Source organism: Eschrichtius robustus, chromosome 6, assembly GCF_028021215.1.
Source record: "Eschrichtius robustus isolate mEscRob2 chromosome 6, mEscRob2.pri, whole genome shotgun sequence".
Taxonomy (NCBI): domain Eukaryota; kingdom Metazoa; phylum Chordata; class Mammalia; order Artiodactyla; family Eschrichtiidae; genus Eschrichtius; species Eschrichtius robustus.
The window spans coordinates 133,591,654-133,611,040 of record NC_090829.1 but is presented as its reverse complement, the minus strand read 5'-3'; the positions used below and the strand labels follow the sequence as shown (position 1 = coordinate 133,611,040).

The following is a 19,387-nucleotide window of genomic DNA, read 5'->3' as shown; positions in this document are numbered from 1 at the left end:
TTTAACTACAAAGAAATTTTGTAATTATTACTTATAATAACAAAAATATAAGTGAAAATCCACATATGTTTAGATTAGAAATTTAAAAGCACAAATTTAACAACTCATAGGTAAAAGAAGAAATCATAAGGGAAATGGTAAAATATTTAGAATTAGAATAATAACAAATATAGTACGCATCCCATAAACCTTGTGAAAGAAAGGCAAAGTAGTGTTTATGGTGAAATTTGTAGTGTAATGTGATTATAATAGAAAAGTAAAAGGGCTGAAAACTTATCTAAGCATCCAGAGAACATTAAAGGATGAAAATATAAAGATAAGAACATAAAATGAGAGTGAACAAATACACAATAGAGAGGAATGGTAATATGAAAAAGATAAAAAGAATTTTATGAATGTGAAAATTTAGATGACATGGGCAGATCCTTGAAAAATATAATTTACAAAATTGCCTAAAGCAGGAATAAAAAACAATTAATGTGCTATTAACATTTTAAAAAATTGAATCAGTTAAAAAGTCTTCCTAAGAAAAGAAGAGACACTTCCCAAGTAATTTTAGCATAATCTTGTATAAAAAACTACAGGTTGACTCACTCATCAATAACAATTTCATATACATATAAAATATGGTTCATTTAGAAATAAAAAAGAATGAAATAGTAAGCCATTAGAGGAAAAAGATATTTACAACATATGTAGCTGACAAAAACTTATACCCATGATTTAATAAAAAATAAAAAAATTTCTATTGGTCAATGAGAAAAAAGATATACTACCCAATTAAAGAGGAGAGGAGGTAGAAAAATTAGATGTGATCAGTCTTCTCAAAAGAGGATATTCAAATAATTAATCATAGCAAGTGTGTGTGTGTGTGTGTGTGTGTGTATGTGTGTGTTCCTAGGAATAAATTTAACAGAATATGTGTAAGACCTTTATAGACATGTTGATTATTAAAAGAAGTTCTAATTAAATGAAGAGATACAAAATATACTATGTTCGTGAATTGGGAGAAGCAATAGCAAAACAAGTCAGTTCACTGCAAATTGATCTATAGATTAAATGCATTATCAATTAAAATTGCAATGAATTTGTGTGTATGTGTATATGTAACTTGTCAGAAAAAAATTTCAAAATATATATGAAAGATCGTTGGGACAGGAATAACCAAGACATTCTAAAAGAACAGAAAGTTATTGAAGCTTACTTATAGATATCAAGAATTCTTATAAAGCTTTGATAAATATGACACTATCATATTATCATCAGGAAAGGTAAATAGATGAATTGAATGAAACAAAGAATTCAAAACAGACTTGAAATGTGATTTATGTCAGAGTAAGCATTGCAAATTAGTGGGGAAAGGATAGACTTTTTTTTTTTTTTTTTTGCCTGTACATGTGGGATCTTAGTTCCCCAACCTGAGATGGAACCCGTGCCCCCTGCAGTGGAGGCACAAAGTCCTAACCGCTGGACTGTCAGGGAAGTCCCCAAGGATAGACTTTTAGTACACATGACTGGAGCAATTGTTATTGGTGTGGAAAAAAATGAAATCAAAACCATACTTTACCTCATGCACAAAAAACAATTGTAGGTTTACTAAAGATTTAAATATGAAGGACAAAACTATAAATTTTTAGGCATAACATAGGATGACATCTTTGTAACATTAGGGATAAGAAAAAATTTCTTAAGCAAAAACTGTAAATAATAAAAGAAGATATGGGTAAATTAGCTAAAGTAAAAGTGAGAACTTTTATTCACAAAAATATATGAAAAAGAAAGTAAAACTACAAGCCACAGACTGGTAGAGCATGTTTGCCATATGAATTATTAACAAAGGACTAGTATCTAGAGTATATAAAGAGCCTCTATGAACCATTAAGAGAAAATGCAAATGATGGATAGAAAACTGAAAAAAAAAGATTTGCACAGATCTTCAGAGAGAGTAAATCCAAATGTCCAAACAAATATAAGCAAGATTCTCAGTCTTGTTAGTCATCAAGAAAATGAAAATTTCAACCACAATGAGATACTATATTACAACTACCAGACTGGCAAAAGTTAAGAATACTGGCAAAATCTAAAGTTGGCAAGGATGTGGAGTTACTCTTCTCATGGGACTATAAATTAAGGCAAACATCTTTGAAAATTGCATCACCCAGCAAGTACTTCTAGAAGACAAGAGCATATCCATCACAGCACTGTTTTGTAACAGAAGGAAAAAGAGGAACAATTCAAATGTCCATCAACCATAGGGGAGATAAATAAACTGCATGATAGGCATACAATAAAACACTGTATTCTTGTGAAGAGTAATGAATTACACAGATAAGTAAAAACATGGATAAATCTCAGGAACATAATGTTGAACTAAAAAAGCAAGTAGCGTAAGACATACACTCTATTTTTGTCAATATTAAGTTCAAAACACACAACACTGGAAAATATATTATTTAAGAAATTACCATCTAGGAAAACTAAAAAGAGAGAGAAAGAGTGAGAGAGAATGATAAACATAAATTTCAGCAGAGTGGTTTCCTCTGAGTAGAGTGAGAGGGGATGGGACAGGGACTTCAAAGATAACAGTAATTATATTTGGTGGTGGTAACTGGGTAGAATACTTCAATAGTCTTGTGTTATTAGTCTTTATATTTTGTGTATATTTTACAAGTATTTTTATCTCAATATTTAATAAAAATGTTTAAATTTAATTTTCATTTTATATTAGAGTATAGTTGATTTACAGTGTTGTGTTAGTTTCAGGTATACAGCAAAGTGATTCAGTTATACATATACATATATCCATTCTTTTTCAGATTCTTTTCCCATATTGGTTATTACAGAATATTGAGTAGAGTTTCCTGTACTGTACAGTAGGTCCTTGTTGATTATCTATTTTATATATAGTAGTGTGTGTATGTTAATCCCAACCTCCTAATTTATCCCCGCCACCTTTCCACTTTATCTGCCCCACCACCTTTCTACCATAAGTTTTTTTCGCAGTCTGTGAGTCTGTTTTGTAAATAAGTTCATTTGTATCATGTTTTTAGACTCCACATATAAGTGATATCATATGATATTTGTCTTTCTCTGTCTGACTTCACTTAGTATGACAATCTCTAGGTCCGTCCATGTTGCTGCAAATGGCATTATTTCATTCTTTTTTATTTTTAAAGAATAATCTTTAAGAATTAGTTCACAAGTGTTGGTGGGACAGATAGCTGGAACGTGTATATTTCTGGCTGAAATATGCCAGGACAATCAAAAGAGTCAGCTGCAGAATCTCAGCCTTGGAAGTGGTGGTACAGAAGACAGAAAACCAGGGGAGAGGCTCAGATGTAGGAAAACGGGCTGGGGATCCAGTTACTAGAATGAGGTTATAAGAAAGGGTTGGATCCCTAAGCACTAAGCCAGAACTCAAACAGGGCTCAGAACTCTAAGTGATGTAGCGTTAAAACTGAGCCACATTGAATTATTGTCCTGGGTTACCCCACCAAGAAAAAGCATATATTATTGAGCTAGTATGTGGGGTTGAATGTAAAGGAGATGCTTAAGAGAATCCAGCTGTGAGAATCAGCAGGCTGCCAGGATGAGAGGTTAAGCAGGTCTTTATATCATCTTCCAAAAAAAGAATTTTCTTATTTTCTTCTCATCTCACAGGTAGAGACTCTGAAAGTAGTTACAGTGACTTCTCTCAAGTCATTTTATCATCATTTTGGAACCAGAAATAGAATTCACCTGTTTTAACTGCTTTTATTGATGCCACCACTAACCTATGCTCCTTCATTCATAAATGACTTAGTGGTTATACACATTTTACGGAGGAGACCAGCCATGATTCACAGGCCAAGGTGTTTTAGGCAAGGTTTTATTTCCTTGTTTTCATGATTCCCATCTTTCTTATGCTCTGAAAACAGCAGCTGTGCCAGACAATAGTCAACAGAAAAAGAAAATAACTCATTTATAAAGCAGAAGACAAAAATAGTTTCCCCAGCATTTATACTGTGCTATTTGGGGCTCAGGGTCAAAGAGTTCAGTTTGAGTGTTCTTTTTTTAAAATAAATACATAAATTTATTTATTTATTTACTGATTTATTTATTTATTTTTGGTGCTTTGGGTCTTCGTTGCTGCACGTGAGCTTTCTCCAGTTGTGGCGAGCGAGGGCCACTCTTCGATGTGGTGCGTGGGCTTCTCATGGTGGTGGCTTCTCTTGTTGTGGAGCATGGGTTCCAGGCCTGTGGGCTTCAGTAGTTGTGGCATGCATGCTCAGTAGTTGTGGTGCACGGGCTTAGTTGCTCTGCAGCACATGGGATCTTCCTGGACCAGGGCTCGAACCCGTGTCCCCTGCATTGGCAGGCGGATTCCTAACCACTGCACAACCAGGGAAGTCCCCAGTTTGAGTTTTCTTTAGTTACCTAAACTTAGTTGTTTTCTTTTTCTACATCAAAATGATTTTCAATGTGTATTCATAAAACAATGGGTATGAGGTTCTAGCAAATGCCAACCAGTTGGATCTCTACTGAAATGGAAATGGCATGGTTTAAACAAATCAAGAGCATATAACTGAGGTCCCTAAAAGACATTTTGTTGGCAAAATCCAAGAGGCTATGATAATGAAATATGTCTAAAAATGAGAGTAGAAAAACAAACTGTAAAACATTTCCCTATGTAAATGTCACAACTGCGTCAGACATTAGCTCCATCTTTAGAGGTAATTTTGCCCCTAAGAGTAAGATTAAGGAATCATGCTTCCTAAAGGAAAGAAGATTCTTTTAAAGTAAATAAAAACACGTTTAAACAACCCAAATCTATTACTAGTTTACTATGTGGCGTTATGCAAGTCTCCTAACCTCTGAACTTCTGTTTCCTCGTTGGCAAAGGGTTCAGAGACACCTGCCATTCCTGGTTCCCCAAAGAGAAATATGTATGAAAGCACCTCACTGAATATAAAGAGCCATTCAAAGTATGTATCTGAAGTGCAGGTAGAATTGGCTTCCATGAAATTTTCTCATGGTAATTTTAGAAAAATATGGAGAAATTTTGGTAGAAGATAGGACAGCTCATTTTTTCTTTTTTCCATTTTAATCTTTTTTTTTTTTTGTATTGAAGTATAGGTGATTTACAATGTTGTGTTAGTTTCAGGTGTACAGCAAAGTGATTCAGTTTTATATATATATATATAATCTTTTTCAGATTCTTTTCCACTATAGGTTATTACAAGATATTCAATATAGTTCCCTGTGCTATACAGCAGGTCCTTGTTGTTTATCTATTTTATATATAGTAGTGTGTATCTGTTAATCACAAACTCCTAATTTATCCCTCCCTCCCCCACCTTTACCCTTTGGTAACCAAAAGTTTGTTTTCTATGTGAGTCTATTTCTGTTTTGTAAACAAGTTTCTTTGTATTATTATTTTTTAGAATCCTCACGTAAATAATATCATGTGATATTTGTCTTTGTCTGACTTGCTTTACTTAGTATGATCATCTCTAGGTCCATCCATATTGCTACAAATGGCATTATTTCCTTCTTTTTTATGGCTAAGTATTATTCTGTTTTATATATACTGAATATATACAGAAGATGCATATACCACATCTTCTTCATCTGTTCATCTATGACATGTTTCGATTCACAATTGATTGATCAAATTACCCAAAGAAGGTGAAATGATGGATTTTTTTTTTTTAAATCTGAGGGAATACATTAGTTTTCTATTACTGTAAAACAAGTTACTCTATATTTAGCAGCTTAAACAACACATTTTATTATCTCACAATTCTGTAGGTCAGAAATTTAGTGAGCTTGACTGGGTTCTTTACTTAGGATTTTGCAAGACCAAAGTCAGCCTGGCTGAGCTGTTATCTGGAGGCTCTGGATATGAAACTAATTCCAAGCTCAATCAGGTTGTGGTTATAGGTCTGAGGTGCCTGTTTCCTTTCTGGCTGTTAGCTAAGAGCTGCTATCTGCTCCTTAGAGGGTGCTCACGTTGCTTCACATGGGCATCTTAGAGGGCATCACGTTGTTTCCCTTTCATCTTCAAAGCCAGCAACTGTATTGAATTTCCCTCATGCATTGAATCTCAGAATTCCTTTTCTGCTACCTGTCTAGAAACTCTCTGCTTTCAAGGAGTCATGTGATTAGTCGAGCCCACCCAAATAAGGTTAACTGTGTCACAACATAACACAATCATGGGAGTGATATTTCCTCAAATTGCCAGCTTCCACGGATTCAGGGAAGAATATTTTTCTGTAGGCCATTGCAGAAATTCTGCCTGTCACAGAGGAAATAGGGCATAAAATTTAGGAACATGGGTTTTGGTGAAGCTGACTTAGTTTCAAATTCCAGCTCTGTAATTTGACTGGATCTGTGTTTAAAATGAGATAAGTTGCTAAATCTCCCTAAGCTTTACTTTCTTTAGGTTGCCATCTACCTAGGAGCAGGGAGTTCTAATAACCACTTCCCATATGCTTTGCATGGTGTCAAGAACATGTCAGTATTCAATATTATTGGAAAGGATGAATGACTAACTGAATGAATGGTAGCTAACATTGAAAGTCATCTCCAACACATACCATAAAGCTATATTTGGCTCCATTTTGCCAACGTTTGTTTGTTTTTCATTGACTTGGGTCAATGAACTGACCCAAATTGACTTGGATCAACGAATAAGGACATATAAGAAATGCACATTAAAGAAGTAAGTGCAACAAAGCTGGGCCAAGCTTTGGATGAAAGAACCCAAGGTTTCTCCATCACATTTACATTTGGGTTAAACCAAAAAATTAGTTTTGAAATGGAGCAAAGGGCTCCCTTAGATGTGCAAAACAATCCAGTTCTGGTTGAGGAAAGTGACCACAGCAGAGACTACTGAGTCACCCATTCCTGGACACGTAGAGACATGTAACTGAGCGCTCACCAATGAGAAAGTGAACAGAACTAATGTGTTACATCCCATCCCAAGCAGTTAAGAGAAGGTCTGAGTTCTCCATGTTCTCTCCTCTCCCTTCAGCATGACTAGAACAATAAGATACAGGATGGAAGAGGCTCAGATCCCTAAGCCATTGCCGGAGAACCCCAAGGAGAGCTGCTTGACCTGTATAAGACTGAGACAAAACTCATAAAGAAACCTTACTGGATTAAGCCACTGAGAGTTGAGGGTGTATTTGTTACAGCAGCATAGTCTAGCTATCCTAATACAGAAACATTATTTCAAGTCATAAATACAAATAGTCCTTGATCTGAAGTCAACTGAGATTCAATGGTCTTACCACAAATTAGACATTATAGAGGACCTAGCAAAAGCATACTTCTTTATTTATAGGTATTTATCATTTATTGTCCAGTTATAATAGATAAGAAAATAACCAATAAATCAGGGGCATTTGCAAAACGCATAGCTTCCTTTTTTCTTTTTTTACTACTTCTAAGCATCTTCCAAATTCTCAAGCAACGCTGAAAAATTATTCCTAACAGGTGGCCTAAAACTTATTATAGCCCAGATGATTAATGCCAATTTCAGGTTGAGCATGTAAGGGTGGTTTTAAAGCCTCAGTCTTAGCATCTTGGGTGGTGGCATAGAATGCTACCCCTTCCTGGGGCATCAGAATGATCCTTGAAGCCTTCCTTTCAAGTATGACATGAGATTGGCACACTATTTAGCTGGTAAGTTGGAAATGAATGCACAGTTTTTTTCTAAGCCTTGAAAATTTAATCCATCTTATGTGAGATAAATCGCAAACATTCAGGGAAAGTTGAATTTAGGGAGAGGCTCATGTGTGGTATATTTTTTCTGTCAAGTAGAAGATATTAGTCAGCAGTGGGGTCATAAAAGAAACTGCCTGGCAAGATTTGTGCTGATCTTCATGTTCAACAGCCCCCATGAGTAACTCTTGGTTACCAAGTCATTGTTTTTCCATATACATTTTTCAGACATTCAATAGGATGCGGAAGGCTTGATATCCACATCAATTTTGTTAAAGCTCTGAACTGCTATTCCAAACCCATCAGGCACACTATGGAAACACTAAAGGCTTTATGTGAAAATTACTAGTACCTAACTAAAATAGCTTTCAGTAACACAAAGAACATTAACTTTATATCTTTACTTTTTCAAACCTCTTTAATAGAGTGAATAAATTACTCTTAAAGTTAATTCAGAGAATGGCAGACACCATTTTCTTCAATATATTTGTGTCTTCCACAACAGTATAACAACTTTTCTCAGACAATATCAAAGGATAATTTAGCCTACTATATAATTTTCAAAAATCATTCTAGAACAACTTTTAGGCATCAAAATTCCCATTGAAGTTCTATTAATGTTCTTTCTAGAATTTTTTTCTTTTTTTTTGCCCGTGCCGTGTGACTTGTGGTATCCTAATTCCCTGACTAGGGATGGAACCCAGGCCCTCTGCAGTGGAAGCGTGGAATCCTAACCACTGGACTGCCAGGGAATTCCCCCTAGAATTTTTTTCTACATTTTTTTCTCAGCTAATAATACCCATCCCCTACTTATATCACCAGCAGAAAACTAATGCATGCAAATAAAGTCAGTATTCATCAAGCAGAATGTACTTGCAATACAAACTAAAAAGAGAAACCAATAGGCAAGAAGGTTTCTTAATTCAGGTTCTTCACTTCATTTTCTCTGTAGTTACTGTTTAACTTTTTGTCTTATTCCTTCATGTATGATTAGTTCTGTGACTAAAGTAAAGATACCAACAATGTGTCAATACCCTAAAGTTGGAGTATGGGTAATGAGGAAAAACTTCCCTAATTCTCTCCTAGATTTTAGAGCAGGAACTCATCACCTCCTTCTCATGCCTCCCTCTCCCACATATGTCCCTACTAGAGATGGCTGGATTTTGAGTGTCTTAACACTAAAAGCAATGTCATTTGAAACTCCCATATATCCTAGCCTGTAAGGTTACAGAGTAGGTATTCAAAAAAGAGTCTGGTAAATAATTTGAACTGTGTGTTCTTAGCTGACTCGTTTTAAATCATACAGTGTTATCAATTTTTAACTATTTTCAATTGGAATATAACAGACGCAGAAAAATACACAAAAATATGTCAGCTCAATGACTTATCACAATGAGAGCATTTGAAAAACCCATGGGTTAAAAAAACTCAATATTTCCAGCACCTTAGAAGACTCCACTCAGGTCCTCTCCCAGATACCACTTCCTCAAAGGTAACCACTATCCTGCCTGCTAACCCTGTGTTCTAGGTTTTTCTATCTAGGAATGTAAATAAATAGGCTCATACCCTATTCTATTATACCTGGGTTCCCTCACCCAACATTGTGGTTGTGAGATTTATCCAGATCGTTGCTTGTAGCTCCAGAACATACAGCAAGCTCTAGATGTTACTCTAGATTGGTGATTGTCATTGCCATGTAGTATTCTTTTGTAAGAATATACTACAATTTATTTTTCCATTTTACTGTTGACAGACATTTGGGTTGTTTCCAGTGGTGCCCAGGAGCACAAGTTTTCCAGTGATATATTTTGCAAATATCTTTTCCTACCCTATGTCTTGCCTTGACAGCAAACGATTTTTAACTTATGCTTTTTGACAAATTGCAAGGTATTCTGCCTGACTCCGTAAGGGGAACATATAGAGTGCTACTCAACTATGGAACTGTTGAGGTATTTTTAAGCCTATGTCTTGCCTTGACAGCAAACGATTTTTAACTTATGCTTTTTGACAAATTGCAAGGTATTCTGCCTGACTCCGTAAGGGGAACATATAGAGTGCTACTCAACTATGGAACTGTTGAGGTATTTTTAAGCTCCTGGGACAAACAGAAATTATACCTGGGGGAGAGATGTTCAATGGTAATGTGTGGGTGCAGGGGCGGGGAAGAAATAGGGTCAGTGAACAGACATCATGATTCCAAAATTAGGCTGAGGTTCCAGATAATTATTGGGAAAATTAAAAATGGCTCTATATTATAGAAAACCATGAACAAGTTTTTTAATCTGCAAACATTCTTTGACTGCGTTATATGTACTAGGTATTGTCATGAGCACAGAGCATACAATGATGAATAAGCAATCATAGTCACCTGTCCCCAGAGAGCTTAGATCTAGTTCTGTAAAATAAATGAATGGAAACAAAACTATATGTTTGCTCTGCTGTTGAAATTAGTTTATTGAAATATGGGAGTTCGTAACATCTTGGTATCTTAAGAGGAAAGAGAGGGATGAACAGCTTGAAAGGTGAGATTCCAGGTCATTCCCTTTGCTGCTGTTCCTGCTTCTGATGTTTGCTGCCAGAACTGAGTCCTGATTTTGAAGAGCTCACATGTCATCCTCTACTGGTTTTATCAAGAAAGCAGCTACACGCTAATATACGGGGATAAAAGCACATGAAAGTAGAACTAAATCAGGATGATATGATGATTCCTGTGGTTAGAAGAATGAGTTCACTCTTGCAGTAGACGCTAGATAATCCATATCCTCCGTAGCACGATGGGCGGCAACAGCCGTATCTGTAGCCTCCATGGCCTCAACCATAGCTCAGTCTGCAGAAGCTGCCACTTCCCTAGCCACAGCCATAGCCATATCCCTAGCCCAGACCTCTGTAGTAGTTGCCATAGTAACTCATGGTGTTAGGAACTGTAGAGTTGTTTGCATATCAAGGGCGAGTTTCCTGAGTATGACTATCACCAGCTTCCCTGGGACTTCTATATACCCTCAGTGATGGGCTGGGCAAACCACATAGACGTGCACCATTCTCTCTGGGTAGATTAAATTGCATGAAAAAAAAACTCTCATCCATTTTAATTGTGTAAAACTTTAGGATAATTTCTGATACTAATTAAAGATGTTTTCATTTGATTTCTGTGCAGTTTGGATTCTACAGGATGATTATGCTATCTTCAAAGCCCTTTTTCTTTGACCTTTATATTTAAAGATCTATAATCAGACATCACAACATCCAATGTCATCATCTGGAATTTGTTCTTTCATTAAATCCCCTTCCCAGCATCTCTGAATTTTACTTATTTTTTCATTTTGCAAATAGTTAATGTCCATCTAATGTATCCCAGGTACTATGCTTGGAGCTAACGATACAATTGTAAATAAGAGCTGCCTTTCCCAATCCCATGAATTTATCCCCTTCATCTTTGTTATCCAAGGTAATAGAAGAATTTAACACTTACAGATAAATTCAACAAAACATAATTGAAAGTACCATAGAACCAAATTTGTTTATTAATTAAAAAAATTTTTTTTTCAGATCTGTGAGTTTATTTGCTCAATGTAGGGCAGTTACATAATGACTCACATTCATGATATTCCATCACTGAGGAAAACTGCTAAGAATCGTCCATGTGTGAAATAATTTCTTAGAGAAGCACGGAGTTGGAAAAATAATCACTGAATAGACCTTAAAAATAGTTCACTGCATAACTTGACAAAAAACACAAAGCCTCACTCAGAGAACATATTCATTGTTCTCCTGCACTGTAATAGTTATAATTTCACCAGGACAAACACCAGACATTAAGATTAAGTTAACACTGGTGTTTCTTTTACTCCCCCTCTCGTTTAAAAACAAAATATATAACTGCATGTCACTGTAACAACTTCCAAAATAGATCAATTTGTTACAATCACTATTTGGAAGAGCAAACTTTACCCCCAAGAGGAAAAATTAAATAAAGAAAACTTAAAAAATTTTGAAGACAATTTTTTTGTCATAGGAATACAAAACACGTACAGTATAAGTTAATAAATTTCAAGCCACTGTATAGACATACAACACTAACATGCACAATATTGTATCAACAGAGTAATGGAGGAGTAATCCTTTCACTGGAGAGACATCATCATAGACAAGTGCATTTCTTTGAAAATAAAGAAAAGAAAAGAAACCATTCAAACTGTTTAAATATTGTCTCCTCCCATTCCCTCTTCATTTTTAGCCCTCAGATATGGTTTTATCTTGCATTATTCTAAAAAGCAGCCAGAGCTGAAGCTGAAATTTAAAAGAAAAATAGGTTTTGTAATTCCAGTAAATCATTTCCAAATGCTACAAGGAAGGGCACAACATTGCTCACTGGACATGAAGATAAATTAAGGAAAGCCCCACCTACCCCCCAAATCTGTTCCCATCCGTGGTATTGACTTAAGGCTCCTATTAGGGCACAGAAGCTGTAAAACTCTCTTCTGCTAGTTCTTCTGGTAGGTTTGGTTGGTTGGGACTTCCTCTCTAGCATATGGAGGGGACCTTCTAAGGAAAGTCATGCTGGGTAAACTGTGCCACGTGACAGAACATCATCACACTCTTCTACCTTCACTGTCACCTGGATCCTGGTCAGCGTGTGCATTTCACAATTGGAAGTTCCATTTTGGTTTTAGCAAAAACAGCTGTCAGGTTTTCCTCAATCGTTACTCATTCCTTTCCTTGCCTAAATAAAACAAACAGACAAACGAGTCTGGTGTCGCTCCCTATCTCGGGAGTTCACACTGTTACTGGTCTTAATAAAAAAGGCTGAACGCATATGCAATAGGTCATGTGTTTAGAAAGACTTATCCAAAATGAGAGCGAAGGACCTAAGGCTCACTGAAACAAACTTGTGGAAATAGCATTGTGGTTCCCTACAATTCTAAAACATGCACAGATGGCATAAGAGAAATCAATCGCCAGCTTCTACGCTTTCATTAAGAAGAAAAAAAATACATAGAAAAAGTTTTGGTCAAGTAGGAGTTAAGTATTTCTTATCTGATAATGATTTTAGTTTATTTTCCTACAACAATTATTTGGGGAAGGAGTGTTTTCACGGAGGAAAAACTGACACACTTACAAGGCTCTGAAATTGGACAGAAGTTTGTGAACTCTTCCTATAGGATTTTTCTACCAGTAAGCTCCTAGCACCTGAATTTTCACACACTGCACCATGAACTCTCTCAAAATGACCGCCAACTTCTACAATCCAACAGCTTTTCAATCCACCCGAGTCAGTTCCGTCAGCATAAGGTACAGTGGGGAAGACTCAAGTGAGGAGTGAAACAACAGTGTAATCCCAGAGGAAGGAGCTGTGGCAGCTTAAAAATCAGGATTTCCGTGGAAATATCAACACAAGAAATGGGATACAGACCTGAATTTTCTCTATTTTTGTGGTGTTTAACGTTTCTATGAAAGTGATTAACAATTTTTGTGGTGGATTTAAGTTAAGAAGAGAGAAGGACAAAAATTCCACAGCCACCTGCCAAGCGCCTATTAACCAAAACCTTTAAAAAGTAGCTTCGATTCTCCTCAGGCAAGCCTTTTGGCCTAGGAGATAGATAACAGTAAAACCAACCTGGATAAGGCTGAATAAGGATGTAAAAGCCAAAATAAAGAAAAATACACAATCAATGGCTTGATGTTACATATGGCTATAATGTAGAAATACTGTAAATGGCAATTTAGTGTTAATATTGTCCACTAAGTAGAAACTTGTGAAAACTAGCAAGGCCTAAACCATAAGGATAAATATACATCATGTTCTAAGTCTATCAGCTTGGGTTTTAAACTATTCCATGTCTGGTAGAGCAGGGGTTCCCAGCCCCTGGACCATGGACCGGTACCGGTCCTGGTAGGAACCAGGCCGCCCAGTAGGAGGTGAGTGACAGGCAAGTGAGCAAAGCTTCATCTGCCGCTCCCCATTGCTCGCATTACCACCTGAACCATTGTCCTTCCCCACTCCCAACAGTGGAAAAATTGTCTTCCACAAAACCAGCCTCTGGTGTCAAAAAGGTTGGGGACCACTGTGGTAGAGTACACCCTACAAAAAATGCACAGCTAAAACAGATGAGGGGCTTCCCTCGTGGCGCAGTGGTTGAGAATCTGCCTGCCAATGCAGGGGACACGGGTTCAAGCCCTGGTCTGGGAAGATCCCGCATGCTGCGGAGCAACTAAGCCCGTAAGCCACAACTACTGAGCCTGCGCGTCTGGAGCCCGTGCTCCATAGCAAGAGAGGCTGCAATAGTGAGAGGCCCACGCACCGCGATGAAGAGTGGCCCCCGCTTGCCGCAACTAGAGAAAGCCCTCGCACAGAAACGAAGACCCAACACAGCCAAAAATAAATAAATAAATAAATAAATAAATAAATAAAACAGATGAGATAGAAAGTACCCAAAATCCTTACTGGAACCACAAGACTTATTGAATGAGGGCCATTCCATTTAAGTGTTCTTTTCATCTTAAAACCCTGTTCTCTAGCAATAAGTTAAAGACAGCTCCACTTGCATTAAGCTACAGAACAGCCCATATGCCAACGTGAGGTTGCTATTCCAATACAAGCACAGCTAGCCTGACTTTCCACTAGTGGGATTTTAGCAAAAATGTCAAAGAGGCGATCAAAGACAGGACAGGTCATGGGTTTCTCCCTAGGAAGGTCATCCCTCCCTTACCCTCCCCCACCCAACACTCAACTCATCATAAAAAATAAAGACTGCTGTAGTAACATCAGCGTGCCCTGCCAATCCACCTGGGGGCCTTAATTGTTGCCTTCTCCCCCGTCATGGTCTTGCTGCTCGCTTGTCTAGAGCAAGAGGTTGTTGCAGTGGGGCTGCATGATGAGTGTGGAGTCCCCGTAGGAGTCCTGTTGAGAGCGTCTAGAGCTCAGTGATGGTGTCATCAAGAGCAGTCTTGGCCAAGTGGCAGGCTTGCTCTGGGGCACTCTGGATTTCATAGTAGAAAATGGAATAGTTAAAGGCCAAGCCTAATTTAATGGGTTGAGTGGGCTGCATGTTCTCCTTGCTGATCTCACGGGCATTGCTATAGGCTTTCTCAGATGACTCCACAATGGTCGCCCTATTCTCTCCAGTGGTGAATTCGGCCAGGTAGCAGTAATAGTCCCCTTTCATCTTCAGGTAAAACACTTTGCTCTCACACTAGGTCTCACTGCAATTCTTGATCAGGTAGTTATCCAGCAGGCTCAGCACATCCTGACATACCACCTCCAACTCCTCCATTTTTTTCCTGGTAAGCATGGACCATCTCTATCTTTTGCTCATTACCATTTACAGACATCTTCTGTTTAGTGCTAATAATGACCGTCCAGGAAGAATGGTGTGCCCCAACTGAAGCAGAATCTGGCCTTTGTACCCCGACACCAAATTAAATCTTGGAGACAGAGTTTTGAGTGAAGTAGAGAAGAATAGCTTTATTACTTTGCCAAAGGGGACCACAACGGGCTAATGCCCTCAAAACTGTGTGTCCTGGCCTGAAGGACGTAGTCAGGAGTTTTATAATAATGGTTTAAAGAAGGTGTGATCAGCTCTTGGACATTCTTCTGACTGGTTGGTTGTGAGGTAAGTAAGAATCAGCATCATCAGCCTTCTGGTTCCAATCAGTCTGGGGTCTCTGTGCTTGTGGGCAGCATACCATTAACTTCTCCCACCTGGTGGGGATTTCAGTATCTGCAAAACAGCTCTAAGATATTGTGATGTGTATCCCTGATGGGGAGCCAAGACACTTCCCCAAGGCTGCACTATTGTTTCTTTTGACTGTTCCTCCCTTGTCTCTGGATCCCCCTCCCTTCCCTAATTAGCAACTGTTTGAACCTGCCCATTGGAACTCAGGGTAGGTCATGGAGGCTGAATGAAGACTATTTCCTGTAATCAAAGAAATGGGGAACACAGAAAGGCTTTTGAGCCCAGGAGCCCCATGGGTCCTTCTCGGTTTCACAACTCCATTCTTGTAGGCCACTGAGAGGAGGTTTCTTTCTTCATTGGACAGTGGCTCATTCAGCTCTGCCACGGCCATGTCATCATAGCGCTCTGCCAGCCTGGCTTTCTGCACTAGCTGTCGTGGTCCACCATCTCCATGGGCTGGGTTGGGCCGGGCCAGAAGACCCTGGCAGACTGATGGGCTCAGGGGGCAGCTGCAGTGCAGCTGGAGTCCCTGTGCCAGTGGGACCAACCCATGAAGGGAGAGGCTGAGGGGACGGTGGCAGCGTAGAGGCCCAAACTAATTTTTTTTTTTAAAGGTTAGTCTTTTTTTTTTTTTTAATGGGAATTATTTATTTATTTATTTATTTATTTATTTATGGCTGTGTTGGGTCTTCGTTTCTGTGCGAGGGCTTTCTCTAGTTGCGGCAAGCGGGGGCCACTCTTCATCGCGGTGCGCGGGCCTCTCACTATCGCGGCCTCTCTTGTTGCGGAGCACAGGCTCCAGACGCGCAGGCTCAGTAGTTGTGGCTCACGGGCCCAGTTGCTCCGCGGCATGTGGGATCTTCCCAGACCAGGGCTTGAACCCGTGTCCCCTGCATTGGCAGGCAGACTCTCAACCACTGCGCCACCAGGGAAGCCCCCCAAACTAATTTTTTTACGGGAGAAAAAAAGAAGACTAAATGGCAAAGGTTTGTTCCCTTGCACGTTATTTTCCAATTTCTGGGCCTCCTTCATCTTTCTGATCTCTAAGGAAACTATATATTATTTATAGAAATATGAAGTTATAAAATAAAAAATTAAAATAAATAATTAGATATGACTCTTTCTTTCTAAAAATGAAGCTCACTAATATTCTCATGATAAGGGGTTGGAATCACCCTACTTAGCCATTTATATCAAAACCAATTTAAAAATACCAGCAATAGAAATATATCATATAATATTAATAATGGTTTCAGATAGAATCTTACAATATAAAAACTGGTTTAACACTCTAATTTTACAGATGATGAAACCAAGACTTAGAGAAGAGTGTTCCAAATAGCCCCATGAGTGGCAAAGCCCAGGCTAGAACCTAGAACCTAGAACCTTTCATCTCCATCTCTCACTTTCCATTGTGCCACCCTCTTTGTTACATGTTTATAGATGTGGTATGAACATGGGTAAAAGCAAGAGGTATTGCATTTTCGTAATGGAAGAATGACAACTCCCCTTTGCTTTCTCTGTTGGTGAGCTTCCTAATTTTGACTTCTGATCTGTATGCTGAATGGCATTTCCTTTCCTCTTGGCTGGAATTCAAAGGGCTAAAATTAGCAAGTGAAAACTTGAAGCAACATCCACTTATTCTCAATGAGATTACAGTCAAGATGCTTGTTGCATTGATTAAGAGATGTAACTCTAAGAGGAAAGAGCAAAAATAAGTCCAAAAGTTCTAGAGTGGAAAATTGAGAGACTCCAGAACAAGATGACAACATAGCAGGCTCCTGAATTTCTTTCTTCCTACAGACACACTGAATGTATAGCTACATGAGGAGCAATTCCCTCTGAGAGAAATCCAGAGACAAGCTGAGTGACTCCTACACATCAGGGGAACGAGAGAATACCCACATCAAAACGGGTTGGAAAGGTGGAGATATACTTGTGCCATAAACCCCATCTGTAGCACAGTGCCACACAATCTGGAGAGAACCCCTATCTCCCAGTTTCTCCTTGAAGAGTTGATATGGTGCATGGCCCTGTGGGCCTCCTGGGCACAAAAGCCTTTCTGTGTCCCCCATTTCTTTGATTACAGGAAATAGGCTTCATTCAGCCTCCATGAACCCCCCTGAGTTCCAAGGGCAGGTTCAAAGAGTTGCTAATTAGGGAAGGGAGGGGATCCAGAGGCAAGGGAGGAACAGTCAAAAGAAACAATAGTGCAGCCTTGGGGCAGGGTCTTGGCGCCCCATCAAGGGACATACATAACAGTATCTTAGAGCTGTTTTGCAGATACTGAAATCCCCACCAGGTGGGAGAAGTTAATGGTATGCTGCCCACAAGCACAGAGACCCCAGACTGGTTGGAACCAGAAGGTTGATGACGCTGATTCCTACTTACCTCACAACCAGTCAGAAGAATGTCCACGAGCTGATCACGCCCTCTTTGACCCATTACTATAAAACTTCTTACTACCCTTGCCAAAGGGGAACACACAGTTTTGAGGGCATTAGCCCGCTGTGGCCCCCTTTGCCTGGCAAAACAATAAAGCTATTTTTTTTTTCTACTTCAACCAAAACTCTGTCTCAGAGGTTTAATTCAGTGTCAGGGTACAGAGGCCGGATTCATTTTCAGAGTGAAGGGTTTGGACTGAACATCTAGCACCCCAACTTTTAAGGTTCCCACTTGCGGGGTGGACACCGCAAAAACCAAGCTCTGAAAGCCAATGGTGCTTATGTTCATGAACTTGACTATAGCAAACAAAGAAGCTGTTCTTAAAGGGAGCATGAGCACTTAATGCAGCGATTTCCCCGGGACTCAGCATAGAGGGAGCAGACAGAAACACCCATCTCCCAGTCTTTCCCTGAAAGGAGTTTGACCGCATACTTTACAAGCTGCTGCCTAAGGATCCAGTTTTCTAATGAGCATACATCCAGGTGCTGACTGCAATCCTCCCTGGAGCCTGAAAGAACCAGTGGACACTTCCCCATCTTCTCCCTCTGGCTCATTCCAACAATAAAACCAAGCCATCAGTATCTCCCTGGAAGGAGCTTGTCCACACATCTAGCACCCCGCCTACTATGGCTTCCACCTGAGGGACAGGCCTGCAAATCACCTAGCTCTGATAGCTAATGGGGCTTGCATTCACAAGCCCCACTGGACTATAAAAAAAAATTTTTTTTAAATTGAGATATGTGACATATAACATTATATTAGTTTCACTTGTACAACTTAATAATTTGATATTTGTATATGTTGTGAAATGATCATCACAAATCTAGTTAACATCCATCACCACATGTAGCTACAAATATTTTTTCCTGCAATGAGAACTTTTAAGATCTACTCTCTTGGACTTCCCTGGTGGCGAAGTGTCTAAGAATCTGCCTGCCAATGCAGGGGACACGGGTTTGAGCCCTAGTCTGGGAAGATCCCACATGCTGTGGAGCAACTAAGCCCGTGTGCCACAACTACTGACCCTGTGCTCTAGAGCCCACAAGCCGCAACTACTGACCCTGCATGCCACAACTACTGAAGCCCACGCGCCTAGAGCCATGCTCTGCAACAAGAGAAGGCACCACAATGAGAAGACCGCACACCGCAACGAAGAGTAGCCCCCACTCACCGCAACTAGAGAAAGCCTGTGCGCAACAACAAAGACCCAACATAGCCAAAAATAAATAAATAAAATAAATAGATTTATTAAAAAAAAAAGATCTACTCTCTTAGCAACTTTCAAATATACACTACAGTATATTATTAACTATAGTCACCAGGTTGTATATTACATCCCCAGGACTTATTTATTTTACAGTTGGACGTTTGTACCTTTTGACCACCTTCACATATTTCACTAACTACCACCCCCTGCCTCTGGTAACAACCAATCTGGTTTTTGTATCTATGAGGGTATTTTTTTTTTTCAGATCCCTTATATAATTGAGATTGTACAGTATTTGTCTTTCTCTGTTGACTTATTTCACTTAGCATAGTACCCTCAAGTTTCATCCATATTG

At 38.8% G+C, this 19,387-nt stretch overlaps 1 pseudogene; it reads right to left on the bottom strand.

Annotated features, from left to right (window-relative positions):
• Positions 1–14,500: 14,500 nt before the first annotated feature.
• On the bottom strand, positions 14,501–17,825 carry LOC137765978 (14-3-3 protein gamma-like; annotated as a pseudogene).
• Positions 17,826–19,387: the final 1,562 nt, after the last annotated feature.